At 42.1% G+C, this 26,469-nt stretch overlaps 1 protein-coding gene and 1 pseudogene across 2 annotated transcripts in view; one reads left to right on the top strand and one right to left on the bottom strand.

Annotated features, from left to right (window-relative positions):
* Nucleotides 1–26,469, top strand: part of Ctnna3 (catenin alpha 3) — a 1,520,222-nt gene that overhangs the window by 232,199 nt on the left and 1,261,554 nt on the right.
* On the bottom strand, nucleotides 17,841–18,773 carry Eif3g-ps1 (eukaryotic translation initiation factor 3, subunit G, pseudogene 1; annotated as a pseudogene).

Here is a 26,469-nt window from a genome sequence, read left to right as displayed (position 1 = left end):
AAGACACACACATTCAGCCTTCTATATTAATATGCCTTAAACAGCTCAATGGCCGGGCCACTTCCAAACCTCCATGTGGCTAACACCTCCCCTCCAATATTCCCAGCTCATCACTAACTGAAATCTATATTTCATCCTTGTTGCCCTAGACCCAGTTGGGGGGAGGGGCTGGGGCCGCTCATTCCCTGCTCTTACTTGTTGGCTGTCTCTCTGTCCTGCACTTCGCAGGCCCGGTCTTCCTCATTTCCTGCCATGGTTTTAAATCCTTCTCTCTTGGTCCTTTTACCTGCCAATCCTAAAGTCCCGCCTCTGGTTCCCTGTCCAGCCATTGGCCACCGGCAACTTTATTTACCAATCGAAACCAACCAGGGCCAGGGACTCTCATCATCTTATGAGTGGATTCTTGTGCAATTTTGGGAACCCAATTAACATAATACAAACATCAGACCAAATTCACAGTACACTGCTTGACCCAAGGGTTGAGACCTACACTCTAGTCCTTTGTAAGAAAAATGTATACTTTTAACCACCAAGCAATCTCTCCAACCCCCCTAAATATATTTTAAGATTTTTCTTTAAAGAAAAGGTTGTAAGTATTTATAAGAATGCAGCTCTATTCTCATGTGTATTTGAGTATATCGGTGATATTTTTGCATGGTGCTCTTTGCTCTGGGAAGCTTTCCTGAGGATGAGAACATGTAACCATCATGGGGTCCCCGAGAAGCAGGCTGTCAGGTCCCAAAGGGAGCATGTTGTATCGAGGAAACTGAGGCTTGAGGGTTTTAGAGCCTTGCCAAGCAAGAGACACTAACATTGAGCCCAGGCAGGCTGACTTGAACATTGCTGTTTTCCCTGTGCAGTGGAGGTCTTGAACTGTTCTTTGAAGAACATAATCATGACTTTACAACAATAAAGCGTTAAACATAGTCGACAAGCACTTTTGATATTTTAGTTGGCAGACTAGTCTTCAATGGCTGGGCCATCTCTCCAGCCCTTGACACCCATTTAATACCTATGGACTGCTTTCCGTAAAAGCTCAGGTCTTAAGTTTGGAAGGCTTATGTGCATTTTAGTTCTCATTTTAGAGACGTCAGATGTGTAAACGCAGTGGAGGAGCGCTGTGCTGATTCCTGTAGACCTCTGACATGGGATGTGGTAAATGCCTAAGGAAATGCACAGGGCCCCTTGTCTGAGGAATATCTCACAGTGGCCCAGTTTCCCAGGCAGTGTCCAGAATGACTTATGGACATTGTGCATCCTCACCAGGACGGTAACCAAGTGTGCTTGAAAAACACGCAGGGATTCAACCAAACTCTTTGCACAGAGAGAAAAAGTTTGTACCCAGAATGTATCCCAGAGGTTAACAAACCTCCAAAAATACTGAAAACAGTTTATCTATATGTTTCCAGAACATTATACTTCAATCATTGGTTGAATGTCAGTCTAAAGGGCATTTCCTTTGGGAAAAACGAAGATGAAAGATTCAAGCTTATCACATGAAGTTTCTTCCACTAAAGGACACTGCTCTGGGCATGCTAAGCTGAAGACAGTTGGAGGCTTTAAGTAGGTTCAGCTCTTAACCTGTCCTGAGAAGTTTCCTCCCGTGGACCTCCTGTTGTCTCTTTATTTAAATATACCTAATTTATAAAAGAATTTATTTTTATTTTATGTGCAATAGAGAGTTTGCCTGGGTGTGTGTTGTATACCACAGGTATGCTTGGTGCTTGAGGAGGCAAAAAAGAACTGGATGCCCTGGAACTGGAGTTATGAGCCTCCATCTAGGTCTAGGAACTGACTTCAGGTCCTCTGCAAGAGGGCCCCATTATGCCCCTCTTAACCGGAACCTCTTCTCTCTTTCCTTGCTGTTGCACACATTTTTACTTTCTAGTTTATAAGCTTTTCTGTTCAGCAGTAACATTAGAGGTTGAATCTTTTTAGATCCATTTGAAAAATATGAATATATCATGTCTACGGGAATTGCATAAAGTTCAGGGGGCCACATTGTTTACGAACCAAACAGAAATCCAAATTAAAGCATGTTAGATTGTTAGGATACATACCTCCTTGGGAAAGAGGGCTTGTTTTACCTATGTGCTGGATTGTAGTCATACCCCTTTCTTTTTAGATATAAGTCAAAGAGGCTCAAATTTATACACTGCCCTGGCCAGCTCAGTACAAACTCAAAAGCATCACACCTGTGGGCTCTGACATACATCTCTGAGCTTTGGCATGTATTGAATTTCCCCTCAGCAAGCCTGTAATATTTCTTCAGGACCCCAGCAGGTTAGTCAGAAATGGCTTTCCCTGATAGCAGCTGAGATCGTCCTCTGTAATTAAACTTCGTTCCCACATGTTCTCCGAAGAGTTTCCAGGATTTTCCACGATGTTGGTTTCTGACTTATAGTGCTTCAGTTTGTCTCTTACTCTGCAACGCAAGAGTTCATAACTACCTGGTTTCTTTTGTTTATGCCACACGTAAGCATCTCGCTACAGCATAAGATACATGCGCAAACGGCAGGGACAATAGACGATGTCAGTGTTTTAAGATCGTGTTAGCTGCAGAATACCTAGTGAGCTGTGTGACTTAGTTTCTAAGCCTCATGCACCCTTTCATCTGTACCAGGAAGAAATGTACAAAGTAGCTTTCTGAGGAACACTCACTTCTTGCCTTTCTACTTCTGTTAATTGGTCTGAAAGGATAGATGGTTGACTCTAGAGTAGGCCCTCTTAACTGATCAACCTATGATCCAAAATAGTCAAGTGTTGCTAGTCTCCACTGGAGAAGCTGAGAAAACTTGGTGATTGTCAGGGTGGCCTTTCTCCTGGGCAGTGCAAGGACAATGACTTTTGTAATGCCCCCACCCCCGGCCCCCAGCCCTGCCCCCCTTCTGTCCCAGCCTCCCATGGAAGCTGTGTCTGTCTTGTTTTTGTTGCTTCTTAGAAAGCACAGAGGTGAGGGCTGTTCTCTGCATGGTCCTCTGGACTACTGTGATAAAATGGCACCGTGGAGGCAGCAAAAACTGTGGAAGCCAGAAGTCAAAAAGCCAAGGTGTCCAGTGCCCCACCTTGTCATAAGCTGCGCCTTCCTGTTCTGATTTCCCAAGGATGAAGGGAGAGAGCAGCAAGGGCTGTGCTTGGCCTCTTTTGTAAGGATAGAAACCCCATTCATAAGATCCCCACCCTCACTACCTAAACAACTCTGCAAAGGGTCTCCTTCCTAATAACAATTCCCTTGGGATTAGGATTTCAGATCAGGCAGGGCACCAACACTGAGACCATAACAGGCCACCCCCGCCTTCTTTGAATATTGTGGTAAACTTGAGGCCATTAGCCTCAAGGTCTGTCGTGGGGGCAGACATTAAATTCTAACACATTTATCTTCAGGAAAATAAAATACCATTTGTTTCGGCTTATTTATTCTTCTTTAAATGATTTGTATTAATTCTTTAAGAATCACATGCAAGATATTTCCACCATATTACCCCCGGATACTGCCCTTAGCTCCTCCCAGTTCCGCTTCCCTACCCTGCCCCCTTAGCTTTTTGTTCTGTCTTTATTTAACAACCCCTGGCCCACTTTGTGCTGTACATATCTTCCTATATGTGGGACCATCAGCTAGAGCATGACTGACCAATAGGGGGTTATACCCTTAAAGAAAACTGACCCCCTCCCCAGAAGCCACCAACTGTTCACAGTTCCTCAGTTAGGGGTGGGGCTCATGGACTCCCTTCCATTCTGTGCTGGAAGATGGATTGGTCTTGCATAGGCAACCAGAGCTGCTATGAGTTTATGAACTTAGTGGTCCTGTCATGTCGAAGACATTGTTTCTCCTCTGTCTTCATTGACCTTCCCAACTTCTGGCTCTTTTCTTCCTGCTCCCTCTTCCAGGCTGTCCCTGAGCCTGGCTGTGGGGCTTATGACCCAATGCAGATGTTCCATTTGTGGCTGAGCATTTCGCTGGCACATCTCCACACTTTGGCCAGTTGGAATCTTCTGGGTTAACACACTGGGTTTACACACTGTCCACTGTGTAAAGAAACTTCTCTGATAACTGTTGTTACAGCTTAAAAAAAACCCACCCCAAACCCTAAAAACACTCCTACCTAATATGAGATACTCACTGAGTATCCTCAAGAAAGTAGACAAGTTACCTTTTCATTTGCACAAGGTTTCTTATACTTGCAGCATTAGCGTTCAGTGTTTCGTAGTTATGGTGATGGCTGTCTGTCTGCATCATAAGACTTCAGCACAATCTCTGGCCTTTATTAGGCAGCTATAACAGCCAAAAAACCCTTCAGATATTGCCAAATATTAGTCCAGGAAGAAGGAGCCAGCTCAATTCCTGTGACATTAAAAGAGTGAAACAAATCAAACCAGCCCGTCACATAGTCACATAGTTAGTAGTAGAATTAGAATTAGAAAATAAATTGTCTAGTATCTCATGTCCTACTGTGGGCTTCTTATAATTGGGTACGACCATTTACAATAATTTTAATAACCTTTCTGTTTCAGTTTTCTCCTTCTTCTTTCTTCAGAGAGAGACAGAGAGACAGACAGACAGAGACACACACACAGAGACAGAGACACACAGAGCGAGACAGAGACACACAGAGAGAGCACACATGTGCTTGCTAGGCCAGAGGACCAGTCTCTGTGTTGCTTCTCCAGTACCATTCACGTCATTCGGAGACAGGGCTTTCCCTGGCCTGGACGGCTGTCTCTGCCTCTTTAGTCCTGGGATTACTAGCATGCAGCACCAGGTCATGTTCTGTGTTCTGTGTGCTTGGGTGGGCGCTTCACTTGCTCCTCGGGCCCAAACCCCATGTTATGCATATTTACATGATGAGAAAACGATATTTTGAATATCCGGCATTTCACGATGGGTGAGTTTTTACTTTAGTGAAATGATTAAAATTGCATTTTTTGTGTGTGTGTATATGTGCGGTGTTCTCCTGTGTGTAGGCACATGACCTTTTGACCATCTGCACATGTGTATGGAGCACCGAGGCTGACAGCACATGCCTTACTTACAAGTCTCCACCATGTATCCCCGCCCCCCTCTCCACAGAGCTTACAGTTTCTTAGGAATGTCTCTGCCTCCCCAGTTCTGCTGTGTCTGCCCTGCTTTTCGTGGGTTCTGGGGATTGAACTCTGGTCCTGGTTGCTTTTGTGGCAAGCATTTGAACCACTCGACCATCTCCACAGCCCTAAAGTTACTTTTACTCCAATCATAACATCTCCTCCCCACCCCAGTCAGCCTGTCCTGCTGCACGACTCTCCTTGGGGAGCCCCAAGCCGCTCTCTTCCTCCCTCAGGTTCCAGCTCCAGAGCAAAATTTTACTCCTTTGGAAAAATTGGTAAAGATTTATGTTATTTAAGCTTCTAAAATTCAAACCTTATATGCCTTTTAAGGTTAAACCGATGAAAAGAATCTGAAAAACATAATATTATGGATTATGACTTCTAAGCTCTCAGATCAACTCTGCGACCATCCAGTTTGTATGAAGTAGAACACAGCACGCCTCTTCGCTTACTCGACCCACTTGGCTGGCTTTGCGTGATCACCATCAAGTGTTGTGACCAAGACCACACAGCTAATGAACCGTACTCTTAGTATCTGTACAAAAAGAAACATTTTGCCCGAACCTCTTCTAGAACTATAAGGAAATCTTTGAGATCATTTGTTACAGAGGTGTACATGCCTCAAAATTGTTCAGAGGTGTACATGCAAGAAGTAAGCTTTACCTGAGTTCTAACAATAGCTAGGAGAACTGCAGATACCATGTTGAATGTAAAAACATACCTACCTCATAGACATGGAGCTTTCTGGAAATAGACAAATGGACATTTATTTTACTAGATTGTATACATTCAAGTGCTTCAAATAGTTTTATTATGTATGTATATATTACTTATATATGTATATATTTATAAATTTACAAAATTATAACACACACACACACACACACACACACACACGGCTTATGGTGAGGTTTCCCTTGACACTCCTAATTTCCCCTAGATCTGTCAAGTTAATGAAATTTATTTGTTTTTTTAAAAGTTATTTTGTATTTTCCAAAGTCTCTTTATGCATCTAAGAAGACATAAATCCATGTTCTTACCCACCAGTCCATAGGAAGTAATGGCTATATAGCTCTTTCTTGTTTCCCTTGCCGTTACAACCTGGAGATGACCCTAAGGATTGTCCCTTAGAGAACATGTCTGCCTTATGGTAACAGCTTCCCACTATTCAGTTACTCGGATTGTCAAGCTCCAATCTTACTCTTTCATTGACACATTTTAATTGCTTTTAATACTCTGCCACATATAAATATATCCACCTATAAAATCTCTCACACGAGCAAGCCTTATCCTTAGACTGAAGCTTTAAGGCCGAAAAGGACATGGCTTTATAATGTGTAGATATTGTTGAGGGGCCTACCTACCAACACTGTCTACTGGTTTATAGTCTCATAATTGATGAGGACAATTGCCACTAAATGTCACTGGTCTTTCTAAAGTGATAAACAGAAGAGAATATTTAACGTGGCTTTAAGGGCCAGGAACATAGCTCAGTTGGTAGAATGCTTGCCCAATATGCACAAAGCCCTGGACCCAATCCCCAGCCCTGTGCGCACTGGGTGTAGTAGTGTGTCTGTAATCAGAGCACTTGGGGGTTTGTGGCAGAAGGACCCAAGTTCAAGGTCACACCCAATTACTTAATGAGTGTGAAGGCAGCCTGGGGTATATGAGACCCTGTCTTAAGAAAATCAATGTGCATTTTCATCAGAAGGCCAAACACGTGTACGTGCGTATAAAATACTGTTTGTACGTATGTCAGACTCCTTTGCTCACCCATTTGCTGCAGGTCCTTTCTCTGGTTTCCATGTGTGTTTCGGATGCAGGAGATGCTTTTTCTTCACAACAGTGCTTTTGGCTACTCTTCCACCACCCACGTTCTTTGTCCTTTGGGTATATTTATAGAGTCTTTTATTTATTTATTTTTTTGCCATCTAAATATTTTTATTTTAGTCAGCTTAACAATGTTTTTCTTTGTCTTTGGCACAGTCATAGAACTTTTTCGCTCCTTCCTCAGACCAGATTAAAAAGGGATCCTCATGTGGACGCATGTCACAATGAGGTGCAGACTGTATTGCTAAAGTGTGACAATGTGGTTCTGAGGTTTAATTCTTGACTGGTTCAGCCAGTTTTCCCAGCAACAGCAAGAGTGTTCCCCAGCTGGCCTTAGATGCCACCGTCTCTCTATATCATTAGTTTTTTTAATTACTGACACCTCAAAACATACTTACTAAGTGTAATCTGTATGTCATAAAGGCATGTATTTGTGTATGTGTGTGTGTGTGTGTGTGTGTATGTGTGTGATTTGGTGAGTTGTGGACATGCTACAACTGTGGTCAACGCATGGATGTACTTAACTCCTCAATGTTCTCTCTTGGCCAGCTGTCTCTTCTTTTCCCTCTCCTGTTCCTGGCCTTTTCTCCCTGGGCTATTATGCTACCTACTTTATGTCAGAACAGAGTAGGTTAAATCTCTCTCTATAGAATCATAAAATGTACATTCCTTTTTGTCTGATTTCTTTGATCTGGTACAATCACTTTGAAATTCACTCATCTTGGTGTGTACATTAGTCGCATTTTTAAATTGCTGAGTAATATTCTGTAATATGGATAGCGCTGTTTGTCTTTCTTTGTTTTGATGGATAGTTATGTTATCTCTAGTTTTTGACCACTGCAACAGAGCCCCTGTGAACATACATGTATAAATCTTTGAGTAGGAAAAGATAAACAACAATATGTGTGTAAATCTGTGTTGCCCTTAAGTGTTCCCCAGTGATCTTAGCTTTGCTGCAGTCAATTCACGGTCCTAGATTACGACTTGACATTTTTTTCTACAAAAAATCAAACATTTTCTCCGATATCCTAGAGGTACAAATGACTGAGTCAAGCAGTGAGAATATGGTTAACTTTTCAAGAAAATACCAGATTGCTCATCAAAGCAATTGTACTGTCTTACATTATACCTAAGTATGAGTGTGTTAGTTGTCCTAACACTGACAACTGGGTTCAGCCATTCTGATGGGGACATAGGTACATTTAAACTTGTGTGCAATCTCCTTTTCCTGATCACAATGATCATATTTTCTAAGGCATTCTGTTTCTGCTGTGTGTCTGTCTTTGGTGAAATACCCATTAGTCATTTAGCTACTCATTGAAAAATTGCATGGAATTTTGCATTTTTTGAAACATTCTAAGTCTTCATGGGAGGTTTGTTTTCAAATATTTCCTCTCACTCTCTGACAATGCCTTTTGAGGAGCAAAAGGAGCATTTTTAGTACTAATAAAGGGTTTTTTAAATAGTTATTTTTAAAATTTGTATCCTATTAGAAACTTTTCTGATTTTTTGCTTAATGTTTTCTCCCAGGAATTTTAAGCTATTAGCTCTTGAAGTTAACAAGAAGTTAATTTGAGATCCAGTTTGAGTTAATTTTTGTAAAGCTTGAACTCTATTTTTTTCCATATTTGGCTAGCCTATTTTCTGGTATTATGTATTAAAAATATTACTTTTAAAGTTAAATTTTATTATAATGATGATGATGATCTTATATGTACAGATGTTTTGCTTACATGTTTGTCTGTACTGTGTGTGTGCATGGTGTTCAGGGAGAACAGAAGAAAGCTCTGGATCCCCTGGAATTGGAGTTACAGATAGTTGTGAACTACCCTGTGGGTGCTGGGAATTGAGCCCAGGTCCTTTGGAAGAACAGCCAGTGCTCCTAACAGTACTCTCTCCCTCCAACCTTCCAAAGGTGATCCTTTTCTAAATTTATTGTATTGCACATTTGTTGAAATCAAGTGTTACTATTTGTGCAGATGTGTTTCTGGACTCTACTCTGTTTCATTTCTGTGTTGTGCTTAAAAATCAAACATCTAATGTTGGCCACGGATGCTTCACGCTCAACTCTGAAGTCAGACAACAAGTTTTCAGACTTCTGAAACTTTTCTCGGCTATTTTCTTTTCTCATTTCAGGAGTAGCAGCGTTGGGTTCCCACTCCTTTGTAGTTCTTTAAAACAGGCTCTCTTTCTGTTTCACATGTTTACATATATATGAACCCCAGGTCAGTTATTTTAGTTCAAAAGGGAAATAATTAAATCAGAAGCAAATATCCTCCAAACCATCAGCTGTATTTTTATTATGATACTGTCTTATCTGTTCATTCTCTTAAGGCAAATTGACATATTTATTATGTTGAATTTCTTCAGCCAATGTAATTGCATTTTCTCAGTTTTCTTCTGTGTTTCCTGTTATGTTATTGGGTTTTATTCATATTGATCTTGGACAGATTTTATTAAGATTATTTGAATGTTTTACTTTTCTTGCTAGTATAAATGGTATCTTTGATCACAAAAGATTTTATATAGAAAGAATCTTGCCTTCTTTATGACAAATACTCTGTTATATATGTTTTTGAAACCTTATATTGTTTTTTACTGTATTTTTCTCCCCAATTCTCTTGGGGTTTTCAGATATGCAATAACAGCATCATATCTGATATTTGATATCAACCGAAATGATCCAAAAAGTGGAAAAATGTGATTGATAGCTCACAGAGGAGAGTGAGTGAGAAGTTAGTGGGCAGTGTAAGAGATGAGATCAATAACAAATGGGCTTATTCATGGTGATATGTGCATGAGTCGTAAGACACTACATATGGTATGTGTACACGCAGAGTCTGTGATTATCTCTGTTGAGTCTATTGCCATTAGGATGTCAGAGATTGGAGAGAAGAGACGTTGGACAGCTGTCTACAAACTGGATGCTTGTGGTTCTTGACGTCGAGGTCATGGAAGAGTTTTGTTACTAGTAATAAAGAACTCTCCCTCACCTTAAATGACTGGAGAATGAGTTCATGAACCTGAAGCTCAGGATATTCACGATGACTTGGGAAGGGCAGATGATGGTGACGTAATCATTAGAATCTTATGGGCATTACAGACACTGATGCTAACTGCAATTCAGAGTGGTGACATGAGATGCTTTTCTGGATATTTGGAGGGAGAGTAAAAAATGCCCTAGAACAATGAGGACAAGACAGTAATCCTTAGACCATGGAGGCGAGATTAAGCATCGTTTAAAGGGACTGCAGAAGCCTTCTCAGAGCCAAAACTGGAGGGAATATTTGGAAGAAAAGGGAACATGAGGGGTTTAATAACCCCCAGAGGGCATAATGTCATGCACTCTGAATTTGAGAAGATAAGGTGAGATTAACAGATGCACAAGGCAGAGCCCCGTGGATGAGGAAAACTCAGGAACCTCAGAGGAGTTCTTGATAGCCCTGAAGGTAGCAGTGGTCCCCACAGCTCTAAGGAGGTGAGCTTTGCAGTGTTTGCGAGCTTCAGGGTTCATGTGGCAGACGATGTTGTAAAGACTGAATGCAGGGCAATGCAGCTTATATGAGGAGGCCTGGTACTTGCTCACTGCTAATTATCAACATGTACTACAGACCTAATGCAGCGTGTGCACAGTATAGCTCACATAAAGAAGAGTGTTATGTAAGATAAGCATCTTTAAAAGACTGGCAAGTGTATTATCCTATCAATGCAAACTACCTCAAGGCAGTCTGGGTGCTCAAGGTGATCTTTATCACCCATGATGGTGGATGTACAGTTAGACCTCTCTTTGTGTGTGTGTGTGTGTGTGTGTGTGTGTGTATCTTTTTGTTATGCTTGTTTCGTGGGTGCTAAAGAACTTGCTATTGGGTGGAGGGATATCACTCTGTGGAAGAGCGCTTGTCTAGCATGAATGAGGTCCCGTGATGATCAATCTCTACCACCACAAAACAAGCAAGAGCATACTATAGGAGTAGAGGCTCTGTCACTGACTGCACACATTTACATAATCATTAACTATTATTCCACACCTATAACTTATATAACAAGCTGGCTTGTTTTAATAAGGATTTGGTTTTCCTTTTTTTTTTTTTCCTTTTTTTTTTTTAGTTTTGGGAGATTAGTTTGGGTAATACTAAGTCATGTACTCAACAAATCTACCTTCTGTGGCTGTGTAGGCCACGTACTGCGTTCTTGCCTCCTGCCGTTTTCTTCCACAGACATGAATCCCTTGTCTTGTTTATAGACAGCACACAGAGTGGGAGGGACCAGTGGCGCCTTCGTGAAATATCACGCAAGCTAATTTATGTGTGGCTTTGTTAATAGATATACAGAAATAGAAGTGCTGGTGTTTTCTTCCCACATCCCAGTGGCAGGCTTCACCTGTGCAACTGCTGTGTAACTTCTGACAAGCTGCTGCTTGCCGCTGTGGTAAAGAAAGCATAAATCAATGTTAGGTTTAAAATGTCATTTGGAGTATAGTTGGTTGTTAATGTGGAATGGGTTCTGTGAGGTTGAAATGTTCATGGTTTTGCATAGAGGTCCGAGGAGCATGCCAGCCCTTTTCAAAGGAGGACTGGATTCTGCTCTATTAGCGGGATCTCATGGACCCTTCACGCTGTCACTACCTTTAAATACCCTTCATTATAAATGCAGCAATTCATTGAGAACCACCCATTGATCTCAGTATCTGAGAAAAATTTTGAAGAAAAGGACCCCCACTGAGGTATTTTGGTATACATTTAACATAACTCTGTGAGGTTCCTTTCTCATTAATATGCATGCTTTTAATATGCAGGCTCTCACTTGCTTGTAATTGCATTCCTTAGATATATTGCTTTGTTTCATAAGTAACAGTTGATGCATATTAATTATATCATCTAATAATCCCGTTATTTGTTGCTGAGGGGCCTTTTGGATTCTTACCTTGAGAAGCTTTTAAAATCCACAGCAATGAGATTTTTTTTTTTAAAGTATCTCCTCTTTGTAGACTGGTTGATTTTTTTAAAGTAAAAAATGTAAATGAATAATTTAAGCTCAGAATATACAAATAGGGGGAATTCAGCTCACACGCATGCAACATTTATCCTTTCCCATTTGAGGGCGTTTATCATAGTAGTTGCTAGGTGCTTGAAAAAAAAAGTGCTAAAGAATAATAAACACAGTAATGAAATTTCCTTGGCCCCGTTTCACGGCAACCACGGAAGGTTATTTTGAAGAATACAAGGCAGTATGTGGACGGTCGCCCATTCATCTCCCTGGCCCACTTGTTGACCCACTTAGAGCTTCTCCTTCCCCAGTCTATACCCAGCATTCATTAGCTCTAAAGCAGGCTTGCCTTGCCAGGAAAGGAAAGCTTTTAGCTCCATCTCTGGAAACGTTTGTTTCAGAGTAACTTGTTCATTGTTTGAGTAACAAGCTCAGAGGAGGTCAGCATTGCTCTCCAAAGGATGGCAGTGCAGGCTGCTGGTCGGGAGACTTCACTGAAATTGTGAGGGTTATTTCACCACCCTCTCAAAGCCTGGGTGTCTTCATGACAGGTCCACTGCAGTGACCTCAACCACGAGCAGCTGATTGAGATTCATTTTTTTCTCCAGTAAAAATACTTCTTCCTACACAACAGTCTTTGACAGTTGTTCATTAAAACAAAACAAAACACCCTATGGAACCTATCTCATTTATTCATTCACACATTCATTTCTCAGCAATATTTATTGAGTTCTATAAATTGTGCTAGATGGCAAAAAAGTTTTCTTTTAATTTAATCTATTTTATTTTGAATCTATTCCTGTACTAGAAGTTTTTATTTCTTCACTTTCTTCTGGCATACTTTTTTTTTCTCCTGTGCAGCATCCTCTCTAGTTTAGGATCAAATAATTCATTTTTAGGATCATCTCGGTATCATTTGAGGCTTGGGTCCCAGTCGTGACCGTGTGCTCAGTTAGCAACTTCTTGGTGTATGTTCAGTAACTAGGAGTGTTACCGACTCTTAAGGGCAGCACATGCATTTTAAAGCATGCACTTTAACACTTGCTTTTGACTACGTAGCCTGCATCCAGCTCCACTATGATGTGGGGCAGTGAAGTGGCCAGATAGATACCTACTAACTCACCTTACAGTGATGTCATTCAGACCGATGGCCTGAGCAATTTTGTGGGTGTTCTTAGAGAGAACACAGAGCTTGAGACTCCTTTTTAAGCATGATTTTTATGAGTTTCTCTAGTTCAAGAGAATAAGAAGCCAGTTTTGTTTTGTTATTTTTTAACAGATCACTTCAGGCTTCTTAAAGGAAGATCACTGGTTTTAAAAAGAATCATGGCATATGACCTCAACACGATAAAGCTTATTCCATCGTCTGCGTCATTTTAATCTTGGCATGTCATTGACTGCAATCATTATATATAATCAATCAATATATGTATATATTGTATATATATGTATACACACATATACATATGTATGTGTATGTGATATAGTATTGACTATCTAACAAAAGATATCTCTATCTCTATCTATCTATCTATCTATCTATCTATCTATCTATCTATCTATCTATCTTCTCTCTCTCTCTCTCTCTCTCTCTCTCTCTCTATCCGTCATCTATCTATCTCTTCTCCATGTCTTTAGAGTAATTTTCATCTATGTGTCCAGCATAGGTGAATATAGATTTTGGCTGCTGGATTGTTGGCACGCTTTTAGAACATGACACCTGGATAACCGAATGAGCTCCTTTATTTAAAAACAGGAGCTGACATCCAGGCTGACCTTGAAAACACTACGGAGCTGAGCATAAACTTGAACTTGTGATGTCTCTGCCTCTACCTAGTGCTGGGTCAACAGACATCACTACCATGTCTGGCTCAATGGTACTTATTTTATTTATCTATGTGTGTGTTCTGTGTGTGTGTGTGTGTGTGTGTGTGTGTGTGTGTGTTGTTCATGTGTACGTGTCACTGCCTAAATGTAGAGGTATGAGAGCAACTTTCAGGATAGGTTCTTTCCTTTCATCTTGTTAAAACAGTGGGTCTCTCTCATTTTTTACCGTGCTGTATACTCCAGGGTAGCTGGCCAATGAGTTCTTGGCAGGTCTGTGTCCGTCTTCTATTCTGCTGTCGCAGCACTGGGATTGCAGATGCAGGCCACTGTAACCAATCGCATGCACAGTTTCTAGGGATTGAACTTGACTGCTCAGGCTTGCAGAGCTAGTGTGCTGATACTTTGTCTGCTGAGGCATCTCCCTGTCCCACAACGTCACTTTGAAGGGGAAGTGCTGAGCTGCTAAATATCTCTACTCATGAACGCCTTGGGGAAGTTCCTCAAATACCCTTCAGTGGTTGTCACCCAGCTGCAGTTCATGGCTTAGGAAGCTGATGTTGCATCTTCATCATTTCGTCATCATCTTCTTTGTCCCGTTGTTCTATCCCTCATCCTTCTCTTCCTACACCTTAACACAGGAGAACAAAAGTGGGGTCTTAGGTGAGAACAGTCTTGGGCCTGGAGCAGACCTAAGGATCACTCCCATAGGGCACCTGCTCTTGGGAATTGACCATGCAACATTGTCATGCCGAATTAGTCAGATAATATTGACTATCTAAGAAAGGGTATCAGCTAGACCCCAGGAGCCCCTAACCTGTCTTCAGTGGAGATTAAACTGTTGAGAAGTACACAGGATGCTTTATGGTTTGAAGAAACCATTCCTTTGGCATGGACCACCATATTTTTTTTCCCCAGAGGAAGACACTGCCAAAATTGTCAGGATGGGTTGAAATCACAGGACATGGTTGAACTCCCATTACTTCTTAATGTTTGCTTTACCTGGTCTATCACCGCAGTGAAGGTGGTGAGCCATGGTTCTGCTAGGCAGAAGGAGTTGCAGAAGACATGAGTTTAGACCTGTCAATCAAATGTCTGGGTAGAATGGTTAGCTTGCATGAGAAAACCCCCCTCACTCCCACACACACCCCCCACCTTTCTACCACCATAAAAGGACGGGAAAGAAATATACCAATTGGAACCTTTGCCTTTGCTAGAAATGGAGGGTTTAAATAATTATTCCCTATCCCTTTGGCAATTTATCAGCTAGAAAAAATTCCCAAGTCATCAAATGACGAGAGTTCTCAGAACTTAATGGGCAGAAGTGGTGGCCCATGCCTAAGGGATGGCTTCTTCAAACCACAGGGCATCTTCTCAACAGTTTAATCTCGACTGAGGACAGATGCCTGCAGGTCCTGGGGTCTAGTCTATACCCTTTTGTTAGCTAGCCAATAAGCTTCCCTTCATGTCACTTGCGTATCCTGACCATGGTCCCATCTTTCCACCTATACTTCCATTGGCAGGAGTCGCTGGCACCCCTCCCCCACCCCACGTGCATTCTTTCACGCCTGCAAGACTGCATGTTTAGATTTGTTGACCTGGTGCCCAGCCCTGTGCTCCTCATACGGTGAGTGCTTGGTGCATGTTTGTTGAATTAAGCCACATTTATTTTTAACAATATTTTCCCAGGAAATGGAACTTTGAGCCAGACTTCTGGGTGATACTAAATTATTCTCTCTAGCAGAGTGTGTCAGAGAGTGCATTAAAATCCCAGCAGTTGTCTTCCCGGGCCACCTCTTTCCCTCTCATTAGGAAACAGTATTTATCATGGTAAATAGCCCAATAGTACCGAATTTAACATACCAGAAAGTCACAAATTCCATTTTGGCCAGTGAGAGCAAAGTCTGACAGTTTCTCTCAGGAATGGTAAGTCTGCATGAATTTGCTCTATTCACGAAAGGTATAAAAATCTATAAACATTTTACTGTGATTCAGAGGTGGTAAACAACATTCTGTCCAACCACTTACTCTTTTAATAAACACGTTTTTATGGCTTGCATGTAATTTTTGAAAAATTACAGTCTGGCTTGTGCTTTAAATACCTAGCTTTTGTACCTTGTTTGTAGATGGCATTCTGCAAAAAAGATGTTTTTGTGATCTGTAGCATTCAGAAACCAGCAAGCCTTTTACTCCATGTTTAGTTTCAGGAGAAATGTTTTATTTTGCTTTTCAATCTACTTTTTTTTTTTAAAGATTTATTTATTTATTCTGTACAAGTACACTGTAACTGTCTTCAGATCCACCAGAAGAGGGCATCAGATCTCATTACAGATGTTTGTGAGCCAACCTGATGGTTGTGGTTGCTGGGAATTGAACTCAGGACCTCTGGAAGAGCAGTCAGTGCTCTTAACCGCTGAGCCATCTCTCCAGCCCCTCAATCTACTTTTAATCCAAATATACGAAGACAAGCCCTTTCGGCACACAGCTCTAAGAGTTTGGGTTAAATAGGTAGAGACACAGTCTCTTAGGTAGAGTTAAATAGGTAGAGGAACAGTCAATATGGAAAGTGCCAAAAGACCTCCCCAGAGACTTCTCTTTGAAGATCATGTCACATTGTCAGCACCAGAGGCTCATTTACCCTGCTCAGAATGCCAAAACTCAAGGCACAGAGCCTTAGCCCCTGGTGCACACCCTCTCACTGGGTGGTACTCACTTGGGATTCACTCTTTTCACACATGCATCAGCAGTTTATTCCTCCCCCCACCCCCCAGAGCTGGGGACCGAACCCAGGGCCTTGCGCTTGCTAGGCAAGCGCTCTACTGCTGAGCCAAGTCCCCAACCCCCAGTTTATTCCTCCTTATAGCTGAGCAGCACAGTTAAAAATCTAACCTCCTTTGAGGACCTGTAGAATATTTACAGTGGGTTTCTTTTTTCATCTCAAGAGAACTTTTCTTTGCTGAACTTTTGTTATACGAATAAGTGTTTTTTTCCTTAAGTTATTTTGATAATTATTAATATAAAGGCCTTTGTGGCCATAATCTCAAGGCTTAAAGCGAGGGACTACAGAGATTTTTAGTCACTAAAATAAGTGCTTGCTGTTCACGCATAAGGACTGAGCAGGATACCCAGCACCCACATATGTAAGCGGGCATGGTGTCATGCCCCTGTGATCCAGGACTGGGGAAGTAGAGGTGGGAGGATCTCAGACGCATGACAGCCAGCTCATTTGCCCAATCACAGGGCTCATGTTCAGCTAGAGACCCTCCTCTCAAAACATAAGGTGGAGAGAGATCAAGGAACATACCCTTTGTGGACCTCTAGTTTCACACACCTGCATATGAACGCCCCCCCGCCCCGGTCATATACAGCACGCAGTCACATATACAGAATTTAAAAACTTTAATGGAATGCTGGTATCCTTGAGGTACTTCAGTCCATTTATCAAGAAGACTCACAATACTATGAGAAAGTATGAATGAAGATGAGGGCAGATGATTTATGATGATGATGATGATGATGATGATGATGATGATGATGATGATGCATTCAATGAAATGGCAAGTCTTCTCAACTCCTTCCCTTAATTACCTATCTTTCCTATACATGGTCCCCAGCCATCCAGTCTGGGTTGCATCTTTAACAGTCTGGTCTTTGGAGTTTGTGTGTGCTGGAGTGTGTGTATTCTGTCACTGAGCTAAATGCCCCACCCCACTTTAAAATGCCTAGATACTGTTCTCTTTTCAACAGATGCCAATTTTTTTTTTATCCATTTATCTGTTGATAGATGGTAAATCTACTTCATAGTTTAGCTGTTGTGATGCTCCTGGAGATTTTCACTTCAACCTAGGAGAATTGTTGGGTTCCATGTTATGTGTCTATCTGTCTGTCTGTCTGTCTGTCTGTCTATCTATCTATCTATCTATCTATCTATCTATCTATCTATCTATCTATCTATTATCTATCTATCATATATCTATCTATTATCTATCTATCTATCTATCTATCTATCTATCTATCTATCTATCTATCTATCTATCTATCTAGATAATAATCTATCTACCTGGAGTCTGTTTACTGGAAGCTTACCCACCCTGAGGCAGCAGGTAGCAGATGTCTTATTAATTCATTGATGGCTTGGCCCACTCAACATTGAGGATAAGATGGTCGTAACCAAAGCCAGACACCCTTGCAATGACACATGCAGCATCCTCCTAGTGGTGAAAACTGATAAAAGCAAAACCCTCGAATTGCCCAGTGGTCTTGTCCTTGGCCAAGTAGATTTGAGAGATGGAGCTGAAAGGCCGCAAGTCAGTCTCACGAGTGTCCTCAGACAAATTAGTGACAAGGATGGTAGCATTGTCATCAGCTCTGTGGTTTGGCTGCATAGACTCCCCACAGCGGCTGGCCCTGGCCTAGAGACTAGGACCACATACTTCCTTGTCTTATTCTGAGCGGCCTACACGGGTTCCATCTCTATTTCTCTTTCTCCCCTGTAGACAGGTCCAGCTGCTCAGCCAGCTCCTTCTGCATGGGTTCTAGTGTGTCCTTGTAGGGGCAGTAGATGGTCCAGTGGTCACCCTGGGAAATGCGGCAGGACATGATCTTCTGGCCCTTGAGCTTGTTCTTTGGGTCCTCCTCCTCCAGTTTAGGTCCTCTTTGCCAGTGATGGATGTCATGGAGACGTCATCACTGACTGTGGTAGTGGCCACACTGGGCCCCGGTGGGTCAAACTCCGAGTTGCCAATTCTTCCATTTCTTCGTCTTTGCCACAGCCTTTGATGCTTTCTGGGTCTCAAACCTGAGGGTTCTGACAATCTAGAATTTCCCATCTTCCTCTATCTTGTACTCTGTCACCATCTTCATTTTCCCACTGATGGCTTCCTTGGGAGGTAGCAGTGGGTCTCCAGGCTGTAACTCAGGCTCTGGACTGGTGTCACTGGTGGGCAGAGGGATTCCTTTCAGGAGCTCGCTGGTGACACCCTTGTCATCCTCTCCTTCCTCTTCCACTCGGTCAGCCCTGCTGGGCTTTTGTAAAGGTCTCCAGTCGGCATCTCGAAGTCTTACTCCATGAAGCTTAAGTTCTTTGCGAAACATCCATCCTGTTTTCTGAGAACCTGTACCATTTCATGTTCCCACTAGCAGCGCATCAGGGTTCTGATGGCTCCACAAACACTTTAACACTCATTTCTCATCCTGGTTTTTAATCTTATCAGCCTGTAGTGACCGCACAAAAATGAGTTTCTTGGTGACATTTCCATCTATGTACTGGAAGGATACCAGGGTTGAGTCTGGCCTTTATCCCTTCGGGTGTGTGTCCAGAAAAGGTATGGATAAGTTAGATGATAGCTTTTAAAAAAGCTCTGTGATAGCCAACTACCCATGAGCATGAGAATATTATTTATTGATACCAGAGAACTGGTGGAGAGGTCAGTCAGGGGGGCGACCCAGGAAGAGCCGGGGAGGGGGAAACTATGATGTATTTCAATAATGATTTCCATAAGTGTCTAGACTAATTTTTGCTACCATCAACAGTATATAACAATTACATTTCCCTATACCTTTGCCAACATTCGTAGGTTCTTTTTTTTAATTTAAATAATTACTGTGTGGCATGAGATGATGTTCATTTTATTTTTAATGTGTGCATTACATTTATTTGCTCTTATTCATATGTAGCACCTTCTCGTAAGTCCCTTCCCATTCTTGCTGGTTCTCTTCTTGCCTTCAAATGACACATTTAAATGTTAATTAACTTATGAGAGAAAAATGTGTCTAAGTCTGTCTTAGTTTACTTAACAGGATGATTTCAAGCTCCGCCCATTTTTCTTGCAAGTGACACAATTCCATTCTTATCTATGGTTGACAAATGGTCATTGTGCATGTACCATATTCTCTTTATTGGCTCATCTGTTGACGGACATCTACGTTAATTCCATATCCTGGCTGTCACAGACAGTGCAGCAGCACCTGGTGTGATGATAACCACGGTGCAGATCAACTTGGACTCATCTGGGTGCATGCCGAGGCGTGATACAGCTGAATCTTACAGTAGCTTCTAAGTCTTTGCTTTTGAGGAACATCCTACTAGCTTCCATTGCATTTGCCTACCATTCCTGTCACTGGAGCTCTGGGTGGGCCTCCCCAGATCACTGGATCCAGTGTGAATGTCAGTGCATTTCCTCAGTCACCCACCTCACTGACAAACTGTTTTGTAGTTGTTTCGTCCTGGAGTCCCTGCAAAGCTGCCAAGTGCTCCTTGCTTCTCAGCTGCCATCTTGGCTCCCACTCTCCCTCATTTTAGCATATCCGGTAAAGCTTGGTTCCAGAACGTTCTCGAAAAGCCCACATGTTAAGAGCAGAGCTTGGTCTCTGGCCTGTGGCACTGATAGGAGTTTTGTGGAACCGTTCATGAACAAGACCCATCGGGGTATTTTGGTCATTAGATGTATGCTGTACAGATGGTGTCCTCCCTACTTTTTCCCATCATTCACTTCCAGGCCCACGAGGTGAGAAGTTTTATCTGTCATCTGCAACCAACCACTATGAGGTACGGCAAGCCTCAAACCTATGTGGCTGGCCCACTTGAATTATCTGTTATTTCAGTTTTTTAAAAGAAGCGACAAGAAGCCTACGTACACAGTAACTGTCCTCACAGGTATGCAATACTGTCCCGCAGCGACTGTGACTTGTCCATTTTAATGACTAGTGTTGACCGTCTTTCATGTAGTGACGTCATAGAATGAATCCGTGTTCATTTTTGGAAGAAATACCTATTCAGGCTCTTTGACCATTTTTAGTTTGAGTTATTAGTTTGTTCCTTTGTTTTGGCTTGCTACTGAGTTACAGTAGTTCTTTATATAATCTGACATCAGCTCTGTACTAGACACACCATTTTCCTTACATCCACGGTTTCTCTTTCCCTTCATTGAGCCTTGACTTTGCTGTATGGACACTTTCGACTTGGACAGAGTCACGTTTGTTTTTGCCGTTTGCTTCCGTGCTTTCGGTGTCAGGTCTAAAATTCCATAGCCCAAACTCACATCATGATGCTTCCCCCCCCCCTCCCCAGAAGTTTAACACTTTTACAGCTTGCATTTATTCTTTAGTCTAAAGTCTAGTTTTGGATAAAATAAGGGCTTTACTTCATTCTGTTTTAGATAATGATCCTGTGTTCTCAGTGTCTTTTGTTGAAGGCACTACTTTACTGTGTTTCTTGTATTTGGTCCCCTGTTAGAGGTCAGGGCACCCCTGTTAGAGGCCAGGGCACCCCTGTTAGAGGTCAGGGACCTTTTGGCTTATTGTTTACCTTCCCCATGGCATTCATGACCTGCTGAAGTGGTCATGAAGAGGAGCTCAGGTAGTGCAGTTGTCTTTCTGAGCTTAGTCAGCGCCTCATTCAGACAAGGTGACATTGTGCAGAGGAGAAGATTCCACTCCAACCTGACTGTGGTTTTTAGCTTAGGGAGGACTTGGGGCTGTGCATCACATTACTTTGGGGACAGTTGGCTCTGAGAGCACCACGTCCCTAAGGTCTTCTCTCCAAGGGCACCAGCAGCAGGGACAGTGACACAGCACTGATTCCTGGAGAGTGATTACAAAATGGAAGTCCTTGAGGAAATTATTTTGGCATCCATTGAGGGAGAACTGGAATTAGCTGGTTGGAGCATGAACCTTCTCTACAAGATAAGATAGGCCTTGAGAACCTAAGATTGCACCTACATTTTTTTCCTTTCTATTTTCCCTACTTACCCAGGCATTACATAACTTTTAAGAACTAAACGACGCTCATCTATCCCCTCATTTGCTTGTCCATTTAATTTGTGTTTTAAAAAGAAACCTACATGTCTTATCTCAGTCCCCGCTGACTTTCCTGCCTTGCTGCCTATCGTTCCTCAGCTTTTTTCCATCCCTTTCATGAGCATGCGGTAAGAGAGGGGGATTGATGATTTAAGTTTTCCTCTAGGATTTGAGGTTCAGATTTCTGGCAACCCCCTTTGTCAGAGTTCTTGCAAATGTCAGGGCCTGCAGAAAAATGATCAGCTTGAGCAGAAGAATGAGGTACTAGGTCAAAAAACTCCAGAGTCTAACCTCACAGGGAAGGGCCAAATCAGAAACTCCCTTGCAAAGTAGCCTTTGTGACCTTTACAATAAGAGTGCATTCTATTGACTGATAAACAGTGCTTGGGATAAAAGCATACAGGAGGAAGACTTTGTAATAAGCATAGCAAACATAGGACCTATTTTATAAGGATAGGATTTATTTATTGAGAGACAAAGCTTAGAATTAGCACCTAAACAATGCTCAGGATTTGGGCAAGTGTTTAGGTGAAGCTGGCTTCACAGAATAGCAAGAAGAGCATCACCAGGGTGGGCGACAGCATCCACTTCAGCCTTCCTTTTTTTTTTTTTTTTTTTTGCCCTTGAAGGAAAAAAAGCCTTCATGATTAACAATTCTGGATTTCTGCAGGAGTCTTCTATACCTCTGTACACTGACTTGTTATATAAATACATACCATTTATACTGAGAACGTATCATTAAGTTTCCTCCGAAGTCTATAAAAGAAAGAAAAATCAAATGCACTATTCATGAGACACTCTCTTCGCTTTCTCAGTGGAGTATTATGACCAATACTCCCGATAGCATTCCATTCTATTAATAAAGCTGCTTTTTAAAAATCACACCTTATGTAAAATTGCTTAGCAATCTGATCTGCTTCACTGCGTTCCACGTTTTAGTGGGGGGTGGGGTGGGGTGGGCAGGGGCGGAACAGCAGCAGGTGAATCTGACCGGTTATGTTGCAGTTAGAAGAGGCTTTAATTGGCTTGCTGCTTGGGGCAGATTGTCTTTTCGAGGCCAAGTTGCAACTCTTTGATCCTGCAAAACCACAGCAGAGAGTAAATCAGGTACCGTTCTTGCCTCAATTAGTCTTAAGAGAGAATAATTATGAAATCCCTCTCTGAACTCGACATGCGAAGATGGTGATTATTTGGAAGGTTCCATCAGCATGGACAGTGCCTGGCAATCTTAATTTTCACTGAGATCATGTCCACGGAGACACGAAACAGTTTCCAAGAAGACCAAATAAATTGGAGAAGATAATAACCGTAATTTCTTTGTTTTGATTTTGTTGGAATATTCTTATAGTTAGTTAAGCAAGTAACTATAGTTAGTTAAATGTAAATCTCTTATGAAATATAATGCCATGAGGGGGTACATCTTCGGCCAAGGTGTACCCCAGAGAAATTATGTCATTCATCAGATCTGGTATACAAGAGGTTCACTGGGGGAGAGGAGAGAAGTGAGGACCTGGGGAAGATGGGCAGACAAGTAGACATGTAGACAGACAGACAGGGAACAGAGAAAAAGACATGGGGGCAGAGAGAGGGGGCAGAGAACAGAGAGAGAGAGAGAGAGAGAGAGAGAGAGAGAGAGAGACAGAGACAGAGACAGAGACAGAGACAGAGACAGAGACAGAGACAAGAGAGCTGGGGTGGTTGGCAGTCCCTTGTATTTGAAGCACACACCTGGTCCACCTAGTGTTGGCGGCAGGTGATGACATAAGCGATTGCTAGGACCCCGAGAGCAGGCCAGTAGAACTGCCTGTATAACAAAATCTATTTGGAAATGCAGCAATCATATCTTTTCCCTGTGCTCATTTAGATACCACATCACATCGGTATGAGGCCAAGTGTCCACCTTGTACAGAAGAATCTTTGCAAAGATCCCAAGGTGTCTTTTAGAGCACTTTGGGCTGGAAAGATAACTCAGAGCTTAAGAGCCCTTGCTATTTTTGCAGAGGACCAGAGTTCAGATCCCTGCACCCATACTGAGTGGCTCACAACTGTCTTTAATGCTAGCTCCAGGGAATCTGTTGCCCTCTTTTGGCCTCTGTGGGTACTGCATCACACGGGATACCTCCTATCACATACTTGAAAATAAATCTATGTATTTCTTAAACTTTGAACGACCACAGCTGGATACTAGAAGTGTTAATTAATTCATCAATGAAGTTTTAAAAATATTTGGTGACAAAGAAGAAAAACTGAAGCCATGCATCTTTTCCTACCCATTTGTGGATAAAAAAATGCATGTGTTAAGTTTAAGTGAGAAATATTTGGTCATGAGTTGGCAGAGGGAGTGCTTATCACACTCAAGTCAACCAGCTTTTATTTATTACAGTTCTCATAACCAATCAAAACAAAGCACCATCATAAAAGTGATGGCCAGAACAACGCTAATTACTTAAGAATTTGTCACATCTGATTTATTTTTACTCTTAAGACTTCATTTTTTTTAATAATAGCTATTTTAATATAAGGACATTTTGTAAGTTATTAATGATTATTTTCTAGAACATAAGACAGCAGGAGGATACTCTATCAATAAAAGATTTACTTTATTTATCTTTTATAATTTAACTTAAATTTTTTACTTATTTACTTTATATCCCTCTCACTGACCCCTCAGTCACCCACTTCCACCACAGTCCTTCCCCTTCCCCTACCCCTCTGAGAGGGTGGTGTCCCCCTCGGTATTCCCCCACCCTGACACTTCAAGTCTCTGCAAGGCTATTTTCTCTTCCACTGAGGCCAGACAAGGCAGCCCAGCTAGAACATATCCCACAGATAGGCAACAGCTTTTGGGATAGCCTGTGCTCTAGTTGTTCAAAACCCACATGATGGTTAAACTGCACATGTGCAACATATGAGGAAGGCCTAGGTCCAGTCCATGTATGTTCTTTGGTTGGTGGTTCAGAGCCTGAGAGCCCTAGGTTAGTTGATTCTGTTGGTCTTCCTGTGGAGTTCTTATCTCCTTTGAGACCCTCAATCTTTCCTCCTATTCTCCCATAAGACTCCCCAAGCACCATCCATTGTTTGGCTGTGGGTGTCTGCATCTGTCTGAGTTAGCTGCTGGGTAAAAACTCAGAGGACAGCATGCTTCTCTCTGTAAGCACAACAGAGTATCATTAATAATGTTAGGGATTGGTGCTTGCCCATGGGATGGGTCTCAGGTTGGGCCGGTTATTGGTTGGCCATTCCCTCAGTCTTTGTTCCCTCCCTTGTGCCTGCATTTCTTATAGACAGGATAAATTTTGGGTTAAAATTTTGTGTGGGTTGATGTCTTTCTTATCAATCCACTTGGGTTCTTGTCTGGATACAGGAGGTGGCCTCTTCAGGTTCTATATCGCCATTGTGAGTCATAGCTAAAGTCACCCCCATTGATTCTTGGAGCACCTCCTTTATCTCAGGTCTCTGTCTCATTCTGGAGATGCCTCCCCCTTCACCCCTATCAGTTGCAGATTTCCATTCATTTTCTTTGGCTATCTAGCCATCTCTCCTGTCCTTCTCCACGGTTATAGGTAGTAAAAAGAATTGAATATTCAGTTCATTGGCCCTAAAGCTGAGTTATTTTGTGTAACACTGGAGCTGGGTGAACACTAACATTGCCACTTATCATTCACATTCCAAACTCTAAATGCTGCAAGCCCCGATTTGACTTTGCCTGTAGTGCTCAGAGGAAGTAGTGTAACTTCTAACATTGTGACGACATTTTCCTTATTCATTTGGAACAATAGCTGTGAACTGTGGCATTTAACTGTCCTTTGACTCGGCACGATTTTGATTTTGGGTAAGTCACCGACTTTACCTGAAATATCCTAGTTATAAACTCTGTTTATGCTTTCCAAATATGCAACTAGGAAACCCTAAAGAGTAGTACTAATAAAGACATGTTTGTGTGTGTGTGTGTGTGTGTGTGTGTGTGTGTGTATGTGTGTGTGTGTGTGTGTGTGTGTGTACCCCGAACTAGAATCTACCCTACAAGTTGAAGGCCTCCCCACTAACTGGTTTAGAACCTCTCTGAGGACTTTTCCCATACAACTGACCACCATTTCACTTTGTAAGACTTTACTTTTAATGTGCTACCGGAGAAATAATGCTCAACCCAAGTTTAGTGGAGAACAGTAAAGAACACCACACAGTGCTGGGGGTGAGACTAGACTTCAGATATTCCAGCTCTTAACCTAGTGTTCTGTTGACTGGTCAAGGAACTGCTTGCTTTGTTGTGCAGAAATAGACACTGTGGGGATGGGATGGGATAGGAGAGGCGATTGATTCTTGGTGCTTTTGAGTGGCTACAGGTTCAACTCTCCACTCAGCCAGACGCCCGAGTGAGACAGTGTGACATCAGTGCAGGCACATGCCTGTCATTTCCCCAAGTAACACCCCAGGAACTATTTTTTGAAAGAAGATGGCGTCTGTGCTTTCCGTTCCTGTCATGGCAATTTTAAGAAGTCCTGAGTCTTCCTTGATGTTTTCTCAGTGATTTTCATCAGCTACCACTCAACCCCGAACCCATTCCCACCCCCCACCTGACTTTGGCATCTTTTTCCTTCCTGGAATTTTAGTGTTACAAAGACAGTTAGTCTCCCTCAGCTTATAAAGACAAAATGAAGGGCATCCCGGACACGCACACCCCCCCCCCAACATGTATGCACATATGAGAGAGATAGAGGAAGAGAGGCAGACACAGACAGACTGACACAGAGAACACAAATGATCATCTTCATGGTGAGTGGGTGGTGTTTGTAGGTTATGAAGTAAGACAAACGGATTATTTTTAAACTGAAAGAAAAAAAACCTAAGCTAATACGGGTAAAGTGATGCTGCATGGACTTTGAAGAAGCTTACCCTGGGCCCACTCGCATCAAGAGACAGGGAGCACTTTTTCAGTTAGTATCCTGGAAA

This window comes from Rattus norvegicus, chromosome 20 (genome assembly GCF_021556685.1).
Source record: "Rattus norvegicus strain SHRSP/BbbUtx chromosome 20, alternate assembly SHRSP_T2T, whole genome shotgun sequence".
NCBI classification, from domain to species: domain Eukaryota; kingdom Metazoa; phylum Chordata; class Mammalia; order Rodentia; family Muridae; genus Rattus; species Rattus norvegicus.
Note: the sequence above shows the minus strand (reverse complement) of the source record. Positions and strands in the feature narration are given on the sequence as shown.